This window comes from Ursus americanus, chromosome 20 (assembly GCF_024610735.1).
Source record: "Ursus americanus isolate L20-20 chromosome 20, mUrsAme1.1.p, whole genome shotgun sequence".
Classification (NCBI taxonomy): Eukaryota; Metazoa; Chordata; class Mammalia; order Carnivora; family Ursidae; genus Ursus; species Ursus americanus.
Genome location: NC_142146.1, coordinates 27,866,754 through 27,881,302, shown reverse-complemented (window position 1 = coordinate 27,881,302; position 14,549 = coordinate 27,866,754). Strand labels below are relative to the sequence as shown.

General features: G+C 40.9%; 1 protein-coding gene across 3 annotated transcripts in view; it reads right to left on the bottom strand.

Moving 5' to 3' along the window:
• The window catches only part of COL6A5 (collagen type VI alpha 5 chain), a 137,448-nt gene that overhangs the window by 101,542 nt on the left and 21,357 nt on the right, over positions 1–14,549 (bottom strand). Inside the window, exon 1 of one of the 3 annotated variants that reach the window (XM_045791734.2) lies at positions 7,526–12,638. The exons of the other annotated variants lie outside the window; for them this stretch is intronic. The gene's annotated coding sequence lies outside the window, so the exon portion shown is untranslated. Of the gene's footprint in view, positions 1–7,525; positions 12,639–14,549 lie in introns of those variants that run through there. 3 annotated transcript variants of the gene reach the window in all.

Sequence of the window (14,549 nt, the reverse complement as noted above, 5' to 3'; positions counted from 1 at the left end):
CTATAGTAACCATTCTGTAGTATAGTTAATGTAACTACAGATGCAATCATACCCCAAACTTACTCACCTTATAACTGGAAGTATGTATCCTTCAACTACCTTCACACATTCCAACCCCCCTGAAAACTACTACTCTACTCTGCTTCTATGAATTTGGTTATTTTCGATTCCACACATAAGTGAGATTGTTCAACATTTGCATTCTCCATCTGACTTATTTCATTGATCATAATACCCTCAAGATTCATCCATGTTGCTGCAAATAGCAGGATTTCCTTCTTTTATGGCTAAATAATATTCCTCTGTGTGTGTGTGTGTGTGTGTGTGTGTGTGTGTGTGTGTGTGTGACATTTCTTTATCCATTTGTCTGTCAATGACCATTAGGTTGTTTCCATGTCTTGATTATGGTAAACAATATTGCAGTGAACAGGAAGATGCAAATACCTCTTCAAAATAGTGATTTTATTTCCTTTGGATATGTACCGAGACCCATTTGCTGAATCATAGGGTAGTTCTATTTTTAATTTTTTGAGGAACCTCCGTAGTGTCTTTCATAGGGGCTGCACCAATTTACATTCCCACCAACGGTGTATAGCAGTTCTTTTTTTTCTCCACATTCTCACCAACATTTGCTATCTTTTGTCTTTTGGGTAATAGCCATTCTCACAAATGTGAGGTGTGGTTTTGATTTGCATTTCCCTGATGATTAGTGATGTTGAGCACCTATTCATACACCTGGTGGCCATTTGTACATCTTCTTTGGAAGAATATCTATTCAGGTCCTTCGTCCATTTTTTAACTGGATTATTTGCGAGTTTGTTTTTTTGGGGGAAGCTTTACCGGGTTGTATGAGTACCTTGTATATTTTAGATATTAATTCCTTATCAAATAGGTTTGCAAATATTTTCTCCCATTCCATAGGTTGCCTTTTCATTTTGTTGATCATTTCTTTTGCTGTGCAGAAAAGCTTTTTAGTTTGATGTAGCCCTGCTTGTTTATTTTTGCTTTCATTGCCTGAGCTTTTGGTGCAATATACAAAAAATTGTTGCCAAGACCAGTGTCAAGGGGTTTTTCCCCTTTGCTCTCTTCTAGAAGTTTTATGATTTGGGGTCTTATATTTTTAAGTCTTTAATCCATTCGGAGTTAATTTTTGTCAGTGGTGTAAGATAGGGGTCCAGTTTCATTCCTTTGTAAATGGCTGTTCTGTTTTCCCAATACCATTTGTTGGGAAGACTCTCTTTTTTTACCATTGAATATTCTAGGTTCCTTTGTTGTAAATTAATTGACCATATACGAATGAGTTTATTTCCAGGGTCTCTATTCTGTTCCATTGGTCTATGTATCTGTTTTTATATCAGTACCAGCCTGTTTTGATTACTATAGATTTCTAGTATAGTTTGAAATCAGGAAATACAATACCTTCAGCTTTGTTCTTTCTCAGGATTGCTTTGATTATTTGGGGTCTTTTGTTGTTCCATGTGAAGTTTAGGATTGTTTTTTAACATTTCTGTGAAAAATGCCATTAGACTCTTGATAGAGATTATATTAAATCTGTAGGTGGCTTTGGGTAGTATGGATATTTTAATTATATTAACACTTCCAGTCCATGAGCACACTTCTATTTATTTGTGTCTTCTTCAATTTCTTTCATCAATGTCTTACAGTTTTTAGTGTAAAGATCTTTAACGTCTTTGGTTACATTTATTCCAAGTATTTTATAGTTTTGGATGCTATTCAATTGGGATTTTTTTTTCTTTTCTTTTCCTGAGAGTTTATTGTTAGTGTATACAAATGGAACTGATTTTTGTATTTTTTTTTTTATATCCTGCACTTTGCTGATTTTTTTTCATTAGTTCCAAGAGTTTTTTTGGTAGTCTTTAGGATTTTCTACATGTAAGATCACATCATACGCAAAGACGATTTTACTTCTTTTCTAATTTGGATGACTGTATTTCTTTCCTTGTCTGATTGCTCTGGCAGTAAGACTTCTAGTACTATGTCTGTTGGTTCACAGACCGGCTCCTATACACAGAGGAGCAAGGAGAAAGTGAAGAAAGAGGCAGACCACTCCAGATTGGTAGGTGGCAGCCTTAATAAGCAAGGGAATTTACTCATGAGGGTTTTCTTGGGTGGCTGCAAGATAAGTAAATCTCCACATTCACCCACCAGAACCTTAAAAGTTTACGTAGAGGCCTTAACTGGGTTCTGTCACATATATTGTCTAGATGGTCTCAACCATACCTTATTCTTTTGAGGTGATGTCCTTGGACAATCCCTAACATGGGAATGGTAGGTATAGCATATATACCAAGAACAGGGTAGAGGTGAGGAGCTTCTGATTGCGTGGGTCCAGCTTGAGAGTCAACTAGAAGTCATGTCCTCTTGGTTACCTACTCTAACAATGTTCAGTAGGATGGTCTTGTTCCTGATCTTAGAGGAAAAACCTTCGACCTTTCACCATTGAGTATGATATGTCATACTCGTTACAGATGGCCTTGATTACATTAAGGTATGTTCATTCAACCCAGTTTGTTGAGGGGTTTGTTTTAATCAGTAAAGGATGTTGAATGTTGTCAAGTGCTTTTTCTGTACCTATTGAAATAATCATGAGACTTTTATCTCTCATTCTACTAATGTAAGGTGTAACATTTATTGGTTGCATATGTTGAATCATCCTTGCATCCCATGGATGAGTCCCACTTGATCATGGCATATGATCCTTTTAATGTGCTGTCGAATTCAGTTTGCTAGTATTTTGTTAAGAATTTTGCACCTGTTGTGAAGAGCACCGGGTATTGTACATGTAAGCATTGAATCACTAACTTGTCCATCTGATACTAATATTACACTGTATGTTAAGTAACTGAAATTTAAATAAAAACTTTTTAAAGAGAGAATTTTGCATATATATATTCATCAGATATAGTGGCCCATAGTTTTCTTATAGTGTCTTTATCTCAGGTTAATGTCTCAGGTTAATGCCAGCCTTAATGAAATGAGTTAGGGAGTGTTCCCTACTCTTCAATTTTTCAGAAAAGTCTGAGAATTCTTCTCTAAGTGTCTGGTACAATTCATCAGTGAAGCCATCTGGTCCTACACTTTTCTGTGTTGGAAGGTTTTTGATTATTGATTCAGTACCCTTACCCATCGGTCCCTTTTCTGTATTTTCTATTTCTCCCTGATTTAGTCTTGGTAGGTTTTTTGTTTCTAGGAATTTATCCATCTCTTCTAGGTTATCCAATTGTTGGCCTAGTTATTCATAGTAGTCTCTTGTGATCCTCTATATTTCTCTTATATTAGTTGTAATATCTCCTCTTTCATTTATAATTTTACTTATAATTTCATTATTTGAGTCCTCTCTCTTTTCTTCTTGGTGACTCTAGCCAGAGTTTTGTCAATTTTGTTTCTCTCTTCAAAGAATCAACTCCTACTTTTGTTAATTTTTTCTACTGTTTTCCTATTGTCCATCCCATTTATTTCTGTCCTAATCTTTATTATTTTCTTCCTTCTGCTAACTTTGGGGTACGTTTTTCTTTTTTTTCTAGTTCCTGAGATGTAAAGTTAGGTTATTTAATTGAGGTCTTTTTCTTTTAATGTATGCATCGATAGTACTAAACTTTCCCCCTTAGAAATGCTTTTGCTAACAAGGCAAGAAACAATTGTTGGAGAGGATGTGGAGAAAGGGGATCCCTCCTACATTGTTGGTGGGAATGCAAGTTGGTACAGCCACTCTGGAAAACAGTGTGGAGGTCCCTTAAAAAGTTAAAAATTGAGCTACCCTATGACCCAGCCATTGCACTACTGGGTGTTTACCCCAAAGATACAGACGTAGTGAAGAGAAGGGCCATATGCACCCCAATGTTCATAGCAGCAATGTCCACAATAGCTAAATCGTGGAAGGAGCCGAGATGCCCTTCAACAGATGACTGGATTAAGAAGTGTGGTCCATTTATACAATGGAATATTACTCAGCTATCAGAAAGAACGAATTCTCAACATTTGCTGCAACATGGACGGCACTGGAGGAGATAATGCTAAGTGAAATAAGTCAAGCAGAGAAAGACAACTATCATATGATTTCTCTCATCTATGGAACATAAGAACTAGGATGATCGGTAGGGGAAGAAAGGGATAAAGAAAGGGGGGGTAATCAGAAGGGGGAATGAAACATGAGACACTATGGACTATGAGAAACAAACTGAGGGCCTCAGAGGGGAGGGGGTGGGGGAATGGGATAGACTGGTGATGGGTAGTAAGGAGGGCACGTATTGCATGGTGCACTGGGTGTTATACGCAACTAATGAATCATCGAACTTTATATCGGAAACCGGGGATGTACTGCATGGTGACTAACATAATATAATAAAAATCATTTTAAAAAAATAAATAAAAAATAAAAATAAAAAAGAAATTAAAAAAAAAAAAAAAGAAATGCTTTTGCTACATCCCAGAAGTTTGAGCATGTTGTGTTTCCATTTTTGTAGGGCCACTAGCTGGGCTCTGTAATCACCTCTGATCCAGCAAGCTCACAGGCTGTGTTCCATGGCAGGAAGGTGTCCACATTCGGACTCTGCGACTGAGCAGTGCTGTGGGACAGGCTCTGCAATTGCTCTTGGTCTGGTAGAGTCTCAGCTGTGCTCTGTGACTGGATGGTGCCACTGACTGGACTCTGTGTTTAGATAGACCTTCTGGGCTTTGTTAAAATCAAGGACAGAGAGAGCCTAGGCTTGAAGTTTCCTTGAACTAACAGAACCGATTCAGTAATGCAGGCAAAGCTTAATTTAGCTTATTTTAGGAGGCTAACTTGACCTGGATCATTTCTTGCTTATGCCTCTAGAAATCACAAGCAAACTTGAACTGCTTCTTCAAATTGATATGAGGCAACCACTGAAAATTGTAATATTGTAATCAATCACCATGAAGAATAAACAGCCACTGCTTTCTCACTATATAAGCTGCCTTATAACAATACACCCCTGAGACTCATTCCGTGTTCTGGTTTGAGTGTTCTGTGTTGCAAATTGTCTTTTTGCAAATTGTCTCTTTGTGGTGTATAATTTTGCTAATTACCACTTCAGTGATTCATTGGTTTTATGTTGGCTATTTTGAACTTTTGACATTTCATGGAGTTAAAAATAGGATCCATGGAAGACCTCCAAGAACTCCAATGCCAGTGAGCTGGTACCCACAGAGCCCACTGAGCTCACAGCTTTCTCCCTGACCCTGTGGCTTGAGGTAAGTCTCTCTTGGATCTGAGCTCCGCTCTCTGCATTCTGAGCTCTCCAACTGTATTGTGCACATTTGTCTCCTGTTTCTGTTTTGCTTTCTGGTTTCTGTTTTTGTTTGCTGATGTGTAAGTCACCCATCCTGTTCAAAAATCAGGGAGAACATGTGATTCCAGATGTTTTAGAATAGCTGTTGGAAAACAGAGACCCTCACAGTTAGGATGCTTTAGGATATTCAAAGGTAAGATAGATTCTACCTGGTCCTTGGACCATGATCTTGTGCCTTTCTGGCAAAATGTGTGAACTTTTTTTTAATAACTTAGAATCAGAATGGCCATTCTGCAGAGTCTTCATGTTAGAGAGGTTCATCTTATGTGGCACCCTTAAAAGAACGGATCCCAAACCTCTTGGAGACAGAAGAATTCATTCTTTGATGGGTATGCAGAAGCTTCTAAAAGACAAAATGACTTGGAAAATAGTTCTAAAAGGATCCCCGCAGCATTCAAATAAAAATATCTATAGTAAAAACTTTGGCCATCTGAGCAGGTAACCTTCCTTAACTTGGGCCGTTTGTCAGAAACACAATTTGAATTCAACTATTTTTTTCAGTTTTCTACCTGAGACATGGCTAAAAGTTTTAAAACAAAAGTTAAAAGGTCTCTGTGTCTATCTGTATTTTACATATGTCTACATATGTACATATGGGATATTTTTCTACCTCCAGATGGTATAGCCAAAATTAATTTGGAAAGAGCTCTACTTAATTGGCTCAAAGAAAATTAAGCATTTATATCAATCAAGTATACTCTCAGAAACACAGAAACTAACCCAAAGGTTTTTCAAGTTCACATGATCTGGGATAATCTTTGATAAATAAAAGCTAATTTAAATTTGTTGGCTAAATAAAAGCAGGCATTTCTTCAAAATTTGTCAACAAGCAAAAGAATTTAAGATGATGGTAAATTATTTTGAGATCTAATCCAAGCATAATTGTTGAAAACAAGTAATTTAAGTAAATATAAATAAGATCAAAGTTCAACTAAGTTAAACTGAACAATGGATATTCATTGAATATCTAAATCATTTCCAAATAAGACAAACACTGAATGTTAAACATAAGTTTATCTACTTTCGGGGGGCGCCTGGGTGGCACAGCGGTTAAGCCTCTGCCTTCGGCTCAGGGCGTGATCCCGGCATTATGGGATCGAGCCCCACATCAGGCTCTTCCTCTATGAGCCTGCTTCTTCCTCTCCCACTCCCCCTGCTTGTGTTCTCTCTCTCACTGGCTGTCTCTCTCTGTCGAATAAATAAATAAATAAATCTTTAAAAAAAAAAAAGTTTATCTACTTTCGGCTTTTCAATTTTTATACAGAGGCAAAAACAAAACAAAACACATTTGAGTCTATTAATAAACATGTTTTATGCCACATTAAAAAAAATTATTATGAGAAAGAATATCGTTCTAACAATTTTGAAATGTTCTTATAAACTGGCTAATCTACTATAGAATGTTAATCTATGACAGTTCACATTGTGTGCTCTCTAGTTTTCACTGGAAAGCAGCTTGAACTGTCAAATCATTGAAAGAGTTGGAAGAAGAGCTGAGAATACAAAATGAACCGAAGAGAAACTGTCAGAACATTTAGAGTAATAAGCGTAAATGAACTATGCAAACTGCGTGCGTTGCAGGCAACGCAGCAAGCGTTTGGAAGGTGAGAAGCAGGGGAGCACCCATGAGCACTTTTTCCTACGGCGGAAGGATTTACTGTAACTTCTCGCTTTTCCAACTATAGTCTCAGACCATTGATGAATGGTGATTAATATTTCTTTAAATAGAAAATATACATATTATCTATATCGATCCATACAGATAAATGGATAATATATATATCTTCATTTTATAATTTATAGATTATTGATTTATATTCTATATATAAATAAAAGAGAATAACTTCATAGAATGCAAAATAGAGTACATACATGGCATATACCGAAAATAGAAAATATGTGCCAGCCTATTAACTTTTATTTTAGTTACTTATATAGTTTCATATACGTAAGTATGTGCTGGGCCACAACGTACACTATATTTCTTGCCGTGGAATGATCCAACATGTTTGAAAGCCGCTGCTCTTATAAAACAATAAACTGAGTAACAAAAGGGCCTGTGCAACCAGCCGAAAAAGCCAAAACAGAAACAATCACCGTTTCTGTCCGGTACACACACAGTGGTGACCCCCCCCCCCCCCCGCCCCCGGGCCAGGCTGTGATCACTCTGTGACAGGTTCACACTTTCTTACCTTCTCTTTTCAGGTTTGTAGCCAGTTCGCAATCTTTGTTTATAAAGAACTTTCCCCCGTCTCTTAGAACTATGTACAAGGTTGGGAATTCTGCTCCTGGCTTCCCAGATTTTATAGTGCTGCCATCAGTTTAGAAGTTGTTGACTCATTTTTCAAATCTTTATTCTGCCTACTCAACAGAGAGCAACCTTCTTCAACACTGTGGGGATCCTGTTGCCCTCACCCGTTCTGTCATTTCCAATCTGATAGAGCAGTGTCAGCATGAGCCTACGGACACGAGTGAATTTCATATTGTAATTTCCGAAAGGGATATGGTTTATTTTAACTATATTACATAGAAGTTTATATTCACTTAACATGGTATTTAGGCAATTGTATTATCCTGTAAGAGTAAATCCGTAATTCCTCTGTCACAACTGCCTTGCGTTTTTGTCTAGATAAGCTTTGTAAGTTTTGAAATTGAGAAAATAATGTTTGAACTAATAAAGCTGAAATTATTAGCAAAAGAAAAGAGGTTCGGGGATATTTTTGGGTTTTTTTGTTTGTTTGTATTTTTGTGTTGCAACTACTAGAAATAATAAGGATTAAAAAATGACCATACATGAAAAGTAGAAGGTGTGTTTTGATAAAAGAAGGTATAAAGAAGGGAGATGCATTTTTGGTAAGGGGAATAAAAAATGGTAATTTTATCCTAAAGTAAAATGATTGTTGCAGAATAAGAAGGAAAAAGAACAAAACCTATATAGATATAGAAAGCTGTAGTATGTTTATGGAAAATTAATCTTGAGAAAGGAATTTAAAAAGGTGGGGGGAGGGAGAAGCAGGCTCCCTGCTGAGCAGGGAGCCAGCGGATCCCAGGACTCTGAGATCATGACCTGAGTCGAAGGCAGATACAGCACCCTGAGAAAGGAATTTTATGTGTAGTCAAGCTAAGATTAAAATGGATTTAGTTAAGTCAAAAAGAGAAAAAAGGAAAAATTATAATATCAAAAGTATACTGGTGCAAAATTAGAATCTGGTTTTCTTTCTCTTAAAAGGACACAGTTTTCTTAGATTCTGGTCTGTAAACAAAGGTCTTTCTTTACCATAAATGTATTCTGCATAAAAAACAAAGATTCTATGTTTTGTCTTTGAACTTCTTAAGAAAACCGCATCTTCTCTAATAAAAAAGGCAAGTTCTTTTTTTTTTTTAACAACTATGTAACGTTTGCACCTGCTGAATTTCATGAAAAGCACTGTCAAATAAGTGATAACTAAAATTTCTTTAGGAAATATTTATATGGAAGTTATTCACATAAATGTTCCAGAAATGATATGGAATTCTTGGGAATCTGATTTGTCCTGCTATAGTGTCATCAGCCATAATTCCAGCTACTGTCTTAAAATATTGTATATCACAGACAACCAAATTTTCCTGTCAATTACATGATAATGAACTCTTATCTGATCTTTAACCATGGCCATTTTTAAGTCTTTTGTCATTTATTCTTACTGTTTTACCCTAAAACTTTTATAAATATGTTTCACCTTCAGAGAAATTCATGGACAAGTACCCAGAATGCAAGTTTCTGATAACTTTAAGATGATAACACTGAACTAAATAAGAACTTCTAAAACTTTGATGGAAAACAGATGAATTTGTAAAACTGCCAACATAAGATCAATATCAACATGAATTAATTACAGAAGACTAAATGAACTAATGAGGATGATTGTAATTTTTACGACTTAATTTAAAACATAGCTGGTTTTTTAATGTTTTGTTTTCCGGATTTAAAAGAGCCTATATGGGCAATCACTATTCTTACTGCACTTAACATAAACAATCAAGCCACGTTTTTTAAAACTAGACTTAATTTACAAACAAATTTGTCCTGCTGTTGTAGTCTTTGATGGAAAAAGATTATGCCCAGGAAAAAATTACATTTCAGTAATATACCTTCATAGAGATCAGATTCTAATACTGCTAATTGTATTTGAAGATTATTTTCTACCTGTAAGTTGGACTGGGTCCTATATTCTAATTTCTTCCAATAGGTGGCTAAAATTCTCCAAACTAACATTTTCAATTTTCTCCCACTAATTTGACTTGGAACCACTGTGAAACGAAAAGCTGCCCTTTTCCCAAAGCCAAGCAAGCTAAAGCTGGACAACTTGACATAAACTTCAGAGACTTAGCACAACAACTCAATGTGTGAACACTCCTCTGGCCTTTCGCTCTGGAGCCACTCAGAAAGGCCACCAGACACATTCGCACTGCAAACCAGGGCAATCTGTCTGACTACCACTGCTTGCCCTCCTCCATCTAAGGATGCTTTAGAACCCGACATCTAGAAATCTTATCAATCGGCTTCCCTCTAAACTGAGAAAACTGAATTTATAATTTGCTCAAACTATTAACCTTTGTTTTTCTTTTGTTTCCACAGAAACGCCTCTTGTTAAAATGCCTGCTTGCTCACAGCATAGAGAGGCCTAACTTAGAAGAAAGTCCATCTGCAACACGGCCTCCTGGAATCTGACATCCTCAAGTTCACCTGTCCTGCCTCGTCATGAGGATGTGTGTTTGCTAACACATCATGTTGTACTTATGTAAATAATTTCGGAAAAAATCATACAGGGGCTTAGAAAGGTAAAGCCTGAATCTGATTATAACCTATTTGATTTATTTAATTGGTTAAATCTTGGCCCCTGGGAATCAGTGCTCTGGAGAATTTCTCAAGCCTTGGCTGTTCTCATATTAACCTCTCAAGTGCACCGTATATTCTCAAAGGTTTTAAATGCTTGTCAGCAGCCACTCTATATGCCAAATGGTATCCGTCAGGATCAGACAACTGGATAAAATCAACAATAACCGCATGCATGATGAAGAAGTGATTACATGGCCCTCTGGCCTGATGACCCGACTAATGGAAACAGCGAATGTGTGATTCTTCGGCCTGACTACATCAACAGCGGTAATGGAGAATAATGCTATCATGGTTTGGACACACTCTCAGCCTGCCGAGAGAAAGCCTGAACAGAGGGACTTGTTAAAACCAAGGATGGACAGAGATGAGCCTTCAAGTTTCCCTGAGCAGACAGAACTGGCTTAGTCATGCAGGCAAAATTTCATTTAGCTTTTTTTGCAAGGATACCTTGACCTGCATCATTTCTTGCTTGTGCCTCTAGAAATGACAAGCAAATTTGAACTGTTATTTAAAATTGGTAGGACGTAACCACTGAAAATTATAATATTGTAACCAATTCCTGTGAAGAATACACGGTCACTGCTTTCTCGCTCTCAAAACTGCCGTATGACAATATACCCGCAACTCATTCCATGTTCTGGTTTGAGTGCTCCTGGTTTGCAAACTGTGTGCACAATAATTTTTACCGGTGACTACTTCAGCGATTCATTGGTTTTACTTTGGCTATGTTACACCTTTGACAGTTTCACAGTCGGACGAAGCTCTGCTCTGCAGTCAGGCAGGGGCACAGGCTGTCCCTCAAATGTGTGGGGCTGCAAGGCTGAGCTTGACAATCAGGTAATCTGCCAGCTGTGCTCCACTATTGGGTGACACTGCCGTCTAGGCTCTCTACCTGGGCAGGGCCTCTCATTGGATCCTGCAGTTGGGTGGGGCTGGAGACTGTTTTGAGGTTGGGGGGGGGGGGTCACTGTCTGGGAACCTTGGTAGATTGAAGCCACAGTCTCTGTGCACCCAATGGGGCAGAGTCACTGGCTGGCTCCCTGTCTGGGCAGTACCAGAGGCTGTGCTCCCAGGCTGCCCAGGGTCACTGTTCAGTCTCCCAGGTTATGAGGCCAGAGGCTATGCTCAACAATTGGGCAGAGCTGCTGGCTTGGTTTCCCGCCTGACCAGGGCTACGGGAAGGTTCCACAGCTGCCAAGGCTCTCTGACCAGGCTTCTTGTCAGGCAGGGCTGGAGGCTATGCTCAGCAGTTGCACAGGGCTGCGAATTTGCTTCCTCGCCTGGGTGAGGCTAAAGAATGGGCTCCATGGCCTATTCGGCCCATTGGGTAGGGACTCAAATCACTCCCTGGCCAGACAGGGCCATGAGCTTGACTCAGTGCACGGGCAGGGCTGCTGGCTGGGATCTCACCCAGTTGCCAGTGCACACGGACATGCCGTCCAACAAGATCTGGGTGCTGGTTGTGCTCAGCCATGTTCCCCTTCGTCTCCATCTGATCCTCGGTGGTCGAGTCCAGCAGATCCCCCCGTGACCCTGTGCCAGCCTGTGGAAGTGGCAACGTGATCGAAGTGAGACTGCTCTCCGACCTTCTAAAGCCGTCTCTCTCAATCTCTGCAGTCCAGAGGCGGAGGGTGATTCAGCCTCGCCCCCAGGGTTCTGGGGTTTTCGCAATGGTGTCTTACCTATGGATAGTTGCTAGTCGGTCTCCTTGAGAGGGGGACTGAAGTTGGGAAAACCCATGTTGCCATCTTGATGGCAGCACCTCCAGGGGCTCCTGGACCATGGCCAAGAGGGGCTCAAGCTGATTCACAGGCCACTTCAGGGTCCACAGGTGAGGGTGACTCTGCCCAGGTCCCTTGCGTATGACGCTGGTGACAGGACCAAAGCCAAGGAGGCTGTAACTGAACTCTTGGGGATACAGAGCCATTTCTGGGTCTGTGGCAGAGACCACAGTTAGCAAGTCAGGTACCTGCGTGGGAGCCTGCCTTCTCAAAACAGCTCTCCTCCGTCTTCCGCTACCTTGGGCTTCACAATCTCCTACTGGATCCCAGTGCTCTCACAAAAAGACACTCCTGTTCAGAGCTGGATGCCAAATTATGGTTGTTGGGGGTTGGGGGATACGAATGAGGGGTGTCTTATTTTGGCATCTAGCTGAAGGTTTTCACTTCACCTTTTAATTTGCTTTTTCTATTACCTTTGCTTCCTTAGTATAAGCTGCTCTGATTTATCTATCTTTCACACTGCTCGTGCTCTAGAGAGAGAGCGAATTGGCATGTGTAAGCTCATTTTTCATTTGCTTGGCTAGTCATGTGTTCCGGGGAAAGGGCGAAAGCCGGTGTCCCTCCGCATGGGGTGAGGGTAGAAGAGAGCGGCCTCTCAGAGCAGAAAAACTGCGGTGCTGTAACCTAGGCCGTCCACTCCCAACCCCCTTCCCGGCCCCAGCTCTTCCCCACACACTTCTACCCCAGCCCTGGGCTCACTCCTGAGCAGCTGCCCTTTATTAATTATTTAATATCAATGGCTCTTGGTTCTTCCATGGCTCAACTCCCCAGTCTCTCCTGTTTGGATTGGGTAGAGGAAGCCAGCAGCCGCTAGTAAATTGCCAACCTGTCCAAACTAGCAGAGAAAAAGGAGAGATGAGGATAAAGAGGTCCCAAGACATCCAAGTGGGGATCCCAGCACCCAGGAGAGGGTGGACTCACACCTCCACGGATCCTCTCCACTCTAAGTATCTCTGAGCCGGTGATGTTATACTGGAAGGTCCTGAAGCCAAGCGGCAGGAACAGGCGCTACCCTGGAGAAGTCAATCGGCCATGCCGGACGATTTATACCCACACCAGACTTGGGCACAAAGAAACTCCAAGCCCAAACAGCTGCCGCATGAACTAACTTGTAGCTTCTCCCACTTTCAAATGCTCAAACTCTCAGAGGCTGATCGGGTTTTCAAGCCAGCACGGTCTCTGAGGGGGGACTCCCCAAGCCCACTTCAGGGGCCATCGACAGCCAAACCGTTCATCTGAAGGTCCCATATGCAGTACCAGACAGCAACGAGGTGGCCTCGCTCTTTGCCATGGGGATGTTCAGCACACGTCGGCCAGCCACGGCGAGGTGGGGAATGAAACACCTCCACCATGGCCCGGAGACAAAATAGGAGAGTAATAATGGAATAATGAAGAATCACCTCCCTTCTCTTGATGGCATGCCACAAACCTCCCCCATTCTGAATAGTAAACTGTACTTTCTATGAGGTGGTCTGTTTTAAAACAGAAGGCATGAGGTCTAAACGTGCTTTGGTGAAGCAAGAAAACAAAGAAGCTTAAGTTAGTGAAATACAAAGGTGCAATGCAAGCTTCCAACCTCCTGCCAGGTTCAGACCCTGAAAGAAAACAGCAATTACACAGTCAGTTATAGGAACACATCAAAGACACTGGTGTCAGTCTTGAGCCCACTGGATTGGAAATAAGTACGTAAATAGTTTATGGGAGGTTTATACTGCTAAATCTTAAGTCAAACACAATACAGACAGCATTCTACAACCACCAGGCTTCATTTGTCTCTTTCTCTCCCTTTGCAGCCAAAGGAGCAAGACGGACTGAATGATGGTAAGAAAGAGAACTCAGGCCATCTCACCTTCTGTGCTCCACCCTGTTTCCCCTCTCTCTGGTGGCCACCCTCCACCGTCCCTGGTTATTCACCCCTAACTCAGGGTATCTGCACCCCAAACAGGCCAAGAACAGGCTCTGACCAGGATATGGAGCTCCAGCAGAGGGAGAAGGATACAAGTTAGGAACCACAGCCTCCACTGGCTACCACTGCCCACGGGCCCCCACTCGCTGCCAGCTGAGGCTCAGAGGTGAGTGAGGTCGGATAGCATGGCCAAGGTCACACAGATGGCCCATGGAAGAGCTGAGGCTTAAAGTCCAGGTCTCAGCCTCCCTGGTGCTTTGGTCCATTTCTGGGACCATCAGGAAGGCACACAGGTTTCCCTCTCAGAAGGGACAGAGAGGCCAGATAATTACCCAGTCTTATTTTCCTGTGCTGGATGCCCACCTCACGGATGCCACATAGCTCTACCTCACTTGGTGTTCATGCTTCTCTTGTTTCTCCCATGGCACCACTCCACAGAGAGGATGTCCCCTGTCAACTATACCCCCAAATCATCAACACACTCAGACCCCCATGCTAGCTGCTCAGACTTCCAGGACCATCCTCTTGTTTGGCACTTGTCACATTTTGTCTTGTTTTGTAGTTACTGACCTACTTTTCCTCATCCTCTACTTCTACACACACACACACACACACACACACACTCACTCACAAACACCACAAACACCTGT